We start from the raw sequence: 9,078 nt of genomic DNA, 5'->3' as shown, positions 1-9,078 counted from the left end.
TTTTTTTTTTTTTTTTTTTTACCGAGTCCTAACTAATGCCTGTTTATAATTACGATTCTATTAATTACTGATGATGTGTTCTTTAATCTCAAATTAAACTTTTGTCTTAATTAGGCCTCATACATCTTTTATTCTGTAACAAGTACCTAGCTTTGACGAATGCATTTTTTTGTGTATGATTTCATGTTGACAGGTTAATTAGATCCAGGACCTCCAGAAACACCGTCAGTTAATTTATTTCTACAGAATGGCCGGGTCAGTGTCCAATGAGAGATCTGTTATTGTTGTGCAGCTGTAGTCAGCAGCTAAAGCTCATTAGCTAATGCACAGTATCGAAGGGATGTTGACTCAGGATGAATTAGCTACAGTGCAGTAGTACTGCATTTCTCAGGCTGTTGTATGGGAGTGACTGGTCATTTAGAGCGGCTGCTGCAGTGATCAGCCCAAGTGATGGTTTGGCTAGGATGTGTGATGATGGGGCACTTTTTCTGGTTTAAAATGGTTTAATATATAAGTATCTGATTAATTAAGATGCTTTTTTTCATTCTGTGAAATATGTAATAAAACTTCTTTTTTTTACATGACATCTTGGCCTCACAGTAATTTAGAAACAAGGATTCCCTGTTGTGATTTGTGGTGCATCCGTGTTTGAACTTTAACATGATTTATTGTTGCAGAGTGCAAACTATAAGGGGCATAATAATTATTTAATGTTTTGTTTATTGATCCAAGGGACTTGAAGGAGACGGGTGCAGCCATAGGTTTTTAGTGCCTATCAGTCAAGGTGCTTCATTCATTATTCACCGGTTCTTTCAACATTTCCATTAGCCATAAGTCTGAAAGTTGTCAAACATGTCACTTGTAAAACGAAATTTTTAATATCTATGCAAAACTTTATTTGCTTACTAAAACGTAGCCTACATACCATGTCATGTACAAATGAGTACAAAACACATTACGGAAGAGTAGATAACCAAAAGTAGTATAATATTGTTGAAAAAAGGGGATGAAAATAAAACAACGCAACAAGAGACAATCAATTAAATTAAATTATTCAAATAATGATACAAAAATAATTTAAAATCTTAAAAAAATGTTTACGCACAGACATTAAAACATTATTATTTTTTAAATAATTTGACTTCAGGGGTTTTCATCAACTATGTTTCTATGTTGTGTTTGTAACACTTAAGAAATTGTTGCTTTTTTAATGCTTGTAAAAATAAGGGTTAAAAACTTCTGTTTATGAATAAGGAATTTTCCCAATCAAATAAAAAAGGTGAACTTGCCAAGTAACATTAGTGCTGTTGGAAACAATTTAAATCAGAACACAATTTTTCAAAAGGGAAAGATTATGTTCAAGAATATGTCTGGACGAGGTTGTGCTTACAATGTGCATCTGAAAGAAATGTTCAATCGTTTACGACCGAATCAAACCTCATGAGAGGCCGAAGTTTTGCAGCAGGATCGACAGACAGTCCTGTGGCACGGCTTTTGTATACGGTAAAGACAGAAATGAAATCAATTCGACAACAGAATGTGGAAAATTGAATGGCACAGAAAGCCAGATATCGAAACACCAGCTGCAGTAACGACCGAATCATTGGTATTGATCGACAGCCACCACTTTTATATTTTGTGTGACGGGTGTGATTACCTCACTGTAGCTGAAAACTTTTATCGCAACTTTTATATCAAGTCTTTGTTGATAAGCTTAAAACTTAATAATAATTAAGAAATTCTTAATATATTAGTTATATACTTAGTTTTTTTTTTACTGTGCATATACTTGTGTTTTCAATCCAAACATTTTAGAACAGGTATTTGACTGTAAAGTAGAAAATCTTTACAGTAACATCCAGGAAAACATCACTAGCTGTTGCTGTTTGAAGCTTTTGAATCTTGTATTATTTTGGATGTGAAAGCCCATTATAACTGTGAAGCTGTGAAGCAGATTGCCAAACTTTCTAATTGCTCATCATTACCAGATGGACAGCCCTTTGGACAACAATCTTTGCATTTCTGCTCGCAATAACTATTAAAGTATTATGGGGGTGGAAAATCATCATCATCCGGCTGCAGCTCTGATTTGTTTGTGCTCTGAGTTCGGTGAGAAGGGCCGGATCTTTCCACATGGGACCAGACATTAAATTGTTTTGATGATATCCATCATCACTTTCTGTAGCTCCTCCGATGAGAATGAATAGGATGCAGCAGAGTGTCTGGACTGAGAGTGGATTTATGGGCATAAGATTTTCAGCCATTACATCACTAATTCTATAAAGGCAAACTTTGAGTCCACAAACTTGGCCTCTGAAAAGTGCAAGTCATAACAAAAGTTAGCTGCAATAGACAGGAAGTAAAGCAGCCAAAGTGTCAGGCTCTTTAATGTGTTGTTCTCTTGTTTACAGGCGATACCTTTCAAAAGTTGGACTCAAAGTACTCAAGTGGGGAAATCTCCAAAATCTCTGAGAATTTGGTTTTCCTAAAAGCTAACATTGGAGATAGGCTAGGCCACACATTTTGAAGTCACTAGGGGGATTATTTTATGAGCTTAACACTTCTTCCTCTTACAAATATTAGGTTACATTTGTGAGCAATAGGGCTAAAACATAACCTGGCTTAATTCAATACACTCAGGTTTTCGCTGCTACAAGCATATTGGTCTGGTGACACCACCAGCATATGGTGGCTAACGTTAGCTAACCTTTGATACACATTGTGTAACTAATATTTTACAGTTAGTTCACTGACTTACGACTCTTCTATAGCTGTCCTGTTGGTTAGCCCAGACTATTGCTGCGTTTCAAAGTGGCCTCCGTGTGACGTGTGCTACTACGTAATGCCAAGGGTTGAGGGGAAGTGGAGGGCATGTTGAACAACTAATGATACGCAGCTCAAGTTTTAGTTTATTTAGATAATTATCACTTGTGACCATAGTAGTAGCTGTAGAGGAAGTGACATAAAAACGCTTTTAAAAAAACGCTTTAAAAAAACGCTTTAAAAAAAAACGCTTTAAAAAAAAAGCTTTAAAAAAACGCTTAAAAAAAAACGCTTTATAAAAAAAGTTGCTAACAGAAGCAGCCAACAGTAGGGTTGCTATTGTAACAGACTGTTATGTGTGGCAAGGAGGTGTGTCCCTCTGAGTTGCCGTACGGCGGAAGTTTTAGGGGGGTTTTAGCGCTGGTGTTGTGTGTCTCTTGGTCTGAGAAATAAAGTGGAGCAGAGTTGCATCCCTGGGCACGCTATCCCGTCTCCTGCCTCGTTTATTGTTTTGTTACATCACTACAGTATAGGCGAACCCCTAACGCTCGGCTACACTATTAAGATTCATCTCCTTCTGAAATGTAGAGGAAACTGCTTTTCTTACAAAGTATGAAATAGTATCTCAAGCTTGTGCTTTAGTAAATGCATGTTAGTTATTTCTAACCTGCCAGTAGACTCTGGAATTTGAGGATTGAATCATCCTAAATGGTTAAGCTCATCTAAATGATCTCTCTTCTGATGTCACATGTAGGAAATGTTTGACACAGCAAGTTTTTGCTTTGCATACAAATCAAATTCAAAAAATCATATCAACTTTTTTGCTTTTCTGACAAGAAAAGAAGAACACATGGTTGATTTAATGTTCCTTTGTCTCAAATTAGCAGCATTAGCAGTAACAAATGCAGTTTTGAACAGGGTAACTGTGTTAATGTAAATACATTATTGCAGACCATAAATGGTACCAAAAACATAATTTGATTTTATGAAAATCTCGAGGATTAGCATCCTAGGCTGATGTCTTGTTTGCTTGAAAGAGAAGAAATGCTGAACAACATGATTATGTGTATCTGAAAATAAATCATAGATTATTGGATTATTTATAAACATGTTTGAAGTCAGCAGGCTGTTTAAATTGTGTGATTAGGGAGGTTATTTTTGGTTTTTATTTTGTGAGTCCATGGATGAGTAATAACACACTATAAAAGTGCAATATTCATTAGTTTGCATTGTAACGCTATACACATTTATTTTATTATGTTATTACACAGACAAAGTATTCTCTTCCTTTATCTGCAGAAAACGCTCTGTTCAATACGAAACACATCTCTGTCACTGGGCAGTTTAAACAGTCTACTATAGAAATAATACGTCTTATAATTTCTCATCCAAACCTGCATGTCTGAGATCTTTTGTTTGTCTCTAATACATATTTGACCCCAAAAAGATAAAAGCAGCCATAGAGAGTATTTTCCATAGAGAGTGAGTACAGTGTGAAAGAGAATACACAATGGTGGTAAATCTACATCAATTTAAAACATTTATGGTGAGTAATGTTTCATCAGTTGGACAAGATTAGGTGTGTAGTCTTTGTTTGATGGCTCGCCATATCTTTGAAAGACAAACTGTAGTTTTTACTTTAGCTGCTTACATTTTCACATCTTTCTGCATTCTGCCTTTGTAATAAAAGAATGTGCACCGCTGTGATAAAAATAAATAAATACATTTAAAAAAGAGACTTTTCATAGGTTGACTATGTAGAATGAGCAGAACACCGCCATAGTCATAGTGTCTCAAGATCGTAGTCGCAACAACAAAAAATAATTCCAGCAGCTGGGTTGCCAGGTTTGTTGCCAAGTGTGTCAAGCCTGCTCCATGTCAGTGATGAATCATACAGGGTAACGACTTATTTCAACTAATCAATTAATTTTACAACAGTATTTAACGTTAGCCAGTCTTCAACTGGAAGTCTTTCTTAGAGTGGTGTTTAATTGATTAGCTAGCTATTAACTCAAAATTAAAACATTTCTGTAGCCGAACAACAGACAACCCTGGCAACCTGCAATGCTGGCCGCTATTGGCTGGTACAGTGTAAACAGAACAAAGACAGAAAGTCTTTGTCAAACCTGTCAATTTAAAAAAATAAAAAAATTGAGACTACATTTTTTTTCATGGAAAAGCATTACTTTCATTCTGTACCCCTCAAAACGCCCGTGGGTGTATTATTTAAAAATAATTAAATAGAGCTTTTAATAAAGCTTCTACATATTCAACCTTTAAGGATGAGCAAAGTTTATTTCTAGCTTGAGTTTTTAAGTGATAAATAGACAATTAATATGTCATACGACATTTACATAAATACTAGATTAGCTAAGATGTGTACTTAATTGAATGTCAGGCACTCGGCTCAGCTCTCTATGAGTCTATTTTCATTGTATTAGGGATAATGTATAAATACTGTTATACCTGAATGATGCCCCCAAAGTTAGCATGTCAGTGGACCTGCCATCTTTATCCTGAAGGTTAACTTTGACCCTTACTTACGTCGTACCTCATCCCAGCCCTTACCTTTACATCAGTTTAGATCTAATTTTAGCCTTAACATTAAAATCAAAAAAATGAACACTTAACCTTGTGGAGATAATGCCCGCTATTGGAAAGTGAGCCTATAATGACATTTGAACAGGTTCCTATCCTGATAATGTGTTATCCCTATAGCAGGATAACGCACAGCCTAATCCTTGTACCTCTTTGGAGGACCCTCACTGACATGTGTTACCTAACCCTAACATTAATTAAAACAGGGTTTTCTCATCGGCTGCTCATACATGTACACTGAAGATCATAATTAAAGAACAAGTATTAAATACTTGATTTATTCTGAATTGTTATTCTTTAATGTCCAGAATTTGATAGACTATCAGCTGTGGCTATACCACTGCTGTACTAGCATGCTTATTTAAATAACCAAGGCAAAAAGCTTTATTTTGTGTAAACAATATACATTGTATGTTATCATACAAACCGAATTATTAATTCATTTCACAACTCCTTTGTCCCTCAGGCCATCATCCTCTACAACTCCTTACTCGGGGGGGAGGAGGAAATAAAGAGGACAGAAGAGAAGGAGTGGGAGCCACTCACCGTGCAATTAATAATCTACTCTTACATACCTGGACACTTATCTTCTTTTCTTTGTGCAATAACTTTATCCACCTATTAAGTGCAATAATTGAATCTTACTGCTCATTTCTGTCATATAGAGTCATACATATTTTATCTCATACATTTTCTCTACATATTACTTCTGATCTGATTTCATTTTCTGTGAATTTTATTTTACCTGTATTCTTACATCTACCTCATATATATTTGACTAAGAGTTTATTGTTTACTGTACATATACTTTCTATATCTATTTAGCTAAGAGTTTATTGGTTATCCTATACTGTATTTTTTTATTATACCTCCCTCATGTTTTTGTAAGCTCCTAGAAATTCAATTGCCTTGCTGGAGTCATCCCAAAGGGATCGGTAAAGAGAGGTCTAAGTCTAAGTCTAAGTCTATTTTATATACATCTTATAGGAACCGGTTTCATAGTGTGAAACAGATTTTATAACATTGATAACATTTTAGATAACACTAATGTTGACACATGCTCTGAAGGGGACTGATTTGGGCTTTGGGGTTGGTTCCTAATCTTTCAGAAAAGTCATAACAAAATGTAATTTTTGTCAAGTAAAAATCTTTTTGAACTAAACAACTTTAGTGCAGTATACATGTTTACTGAAATTCTGCAGATAACAGATAACACACACACACACACACACACACTTCCAGTTCCAACCGAAAAACACGTGAGGTATATTACAAAATGTGTTTGCACAAATGCACTTCGATTAGCGTCGGCACTTTCTGTAGGTGAGATCTGCCTCAGTAAGCTGTACCAAAGCTGTAGAGAGATTTCTATTCAGAATGATACGTGTATATCCACAGAGGGAGACAATTTGTTGCTTGAATGCTTTGAGCTAGCAGAGTTACTTCTGTGTCACATGTAATTATACGCTATAAAGGGAAGTCAAGGAATTTTTTGGAGAAAATGTCATAGGGTTCAGCCTACCAAGAAACAACCTAAATGTGTTTTCAGACCCACAACAGCAATATGTCCTGATCCTGCCCAAGTCTAGGAAAAGCTATACTTAATGGAAGAAACCTCAGGAGAAGAAATTCAAAATGAAAATCTCCCCATCCTTAGATGGCTTTGGATGCAATAATGCAAAAAAAAGGGGGGGAAAGTGACAATTAGAAGGAAAAAAAAAAATCGACATATTGTATATGCCCCTGAGACAGTCCAGCACATGAGAGCGGGATGTAAAATCTAGGCAGGTACAGCAAACATGAGAACACCACAACCAGGCAGCTGGCATAGTGTACAGGGACATCTGTGCCAAGTATGGGCTGGAAGTCCCAAGGTCAAAGCCTCCAAAGGTGACTGAGAATGACAGAGCTAAGATTATGTGGGACTTTCAGGTCCAGACTGATAAAATGGTGATGGCTAACCAACCGGACAGTGTGGTGAGCGACAAACAGCAGAAGACAGCAGATGTGATAGGTGAAGCAATCCCAAGCGACAGCAACATCAAGAGGAAGGAACACGAGAAGCTTTGGAAATACCAAGGGCTTAGAGAGGAGCTAGAGAAGATTTGAAAAGTGGTTCCAGTGGTAATCAGAGCTCTTGGGGACGTAACCCACCGAACTCCAGAAGAAGAAGAATGCAGTCCTAGGAACGGCTAAGATACTGTGCAAAACCCTCTGGCTCCCAGGCCTCTGGTGGAAAACCAAAGCTTGGGGGAGAAAGACCACACAGTATGGGATCAGTGGGGAATTAAAAAAAACAGTATAAAGTTACTTTGTTCAAGATCTGTTTTTAGTATCTCAGCGATAAACTCTTGCGAGATCTGGCAGCTCAGCTAATGTCAACCAATGTTTGCCAATGCCTCAGGTAAGTCATTTTTCTAATGCTAAATATGGCTGTTAGCTATGTAAATATCTATTGTTAGCAAAAAATATATAATTATGCACATAAAACTTTTCATGACATCCACTACACTTTCAAAATGAGGCTGCGGCCACTTAGGCATGGTGTGTCTCATACAGAGGCTAAAAGGTGCTTTGTGCATCGGTATCAGAGGGCCATTGACCAAGCTACTGTATTTGGCAAGTTGAAAGTCAGAATGAGTTGCTGATAAACCCAGAAAACGAAGTTAGCAACTAGCTGACAATAGCAGAGAATTTAGCAACCAACAAGCTAAATATTTTCCTCAGGAGTTAGTGGAATACAAGCCACAGCTTATAGTTAATATTAACACATAGACACATACCCAAAATGAATGCTGATGAAGCTCTGTGCCCTCTAGATCTGTACATCCAACTATCTGCTAGCAAGGTAAATATTGGTGCGTTAACAGCCTGTTCCGTATATCCCCAGACATTCCTATTTTTTTTTTAAATCAATGAGTATTGTTTTAATTATGGTGGAGAAATATTATGATCATGCTTTGTACGTAAGGGGAAGCCCTAGGCTCCAATAAGAAGCCAAAGCAGGGAGGCCAAGACCGGAGTTAGCATCATGTGTGTAATGGGACATATTCTCACTTCTCTGGCCAGTAAAATCTCCGATCTCATGTATTTTTTTTTCTACAGGTCTACTAGGCTATATTTCTTTGTCTTTGTTCTCACTGCAGAGCCCATAAATTTATCTCCTCAGGAGGATGATCGTGTTGCACTGGAAGAAAACAAAAACAGACATGCAGTAGACGAGAGGTTTAACATTGGGCAAGTGGTTATGTTTCAGAAATTGCTTGTGGGTGTTTGAAATCTGACGAGAGGTATAAGCTGTGATAAGATAGTGATCTCATCCAATATGTTGTCTTTTATTATGAAAGAGGGTTTCGGTGCTGCTTTTGAAAGCTGGTAAATGTTTCTGGGCTTATGGGAGATCTGTGCCCTACTTTTTAAAGGTCAAAGAGCTGAAAAGATCCTACAAAGAACTCCTTAACAGCTGCTGAATAAACTGCTGAGATGGTTTTCCCTCACCACTGATGCTCAGAAGTGGAAGAAAGACAAGATAGATGAAATGCTGGCATTACAGTGACGTCAAAGGTCAGGTGGCTGAGACTTCAACTCAGGTCCAAGCTCTATCACATCTTTCAAAGGGTCTACTCACACTTAGCATTAGTACCGTGTCAAAGTACGATTCACGGCCAAAGTCTAGTTCATTTGACCAGTATTAGTGCATCTGTACGCTTCCAGGGC

The sequence above is a fragment of the Echiichthys vipera genome (genome assembly GCF_963691815.1).
Source record: "Echiichthys vipera genome assembly, chromosome: 16".
NCBI lineage: Eukaryota > Metazoa > Chordata > Actinopteri > Perciformes > Trachinidae > Echiichthys > Echiichthys vipera.
Note: the sequence above shows the minus strand (reverse complement) of the source record.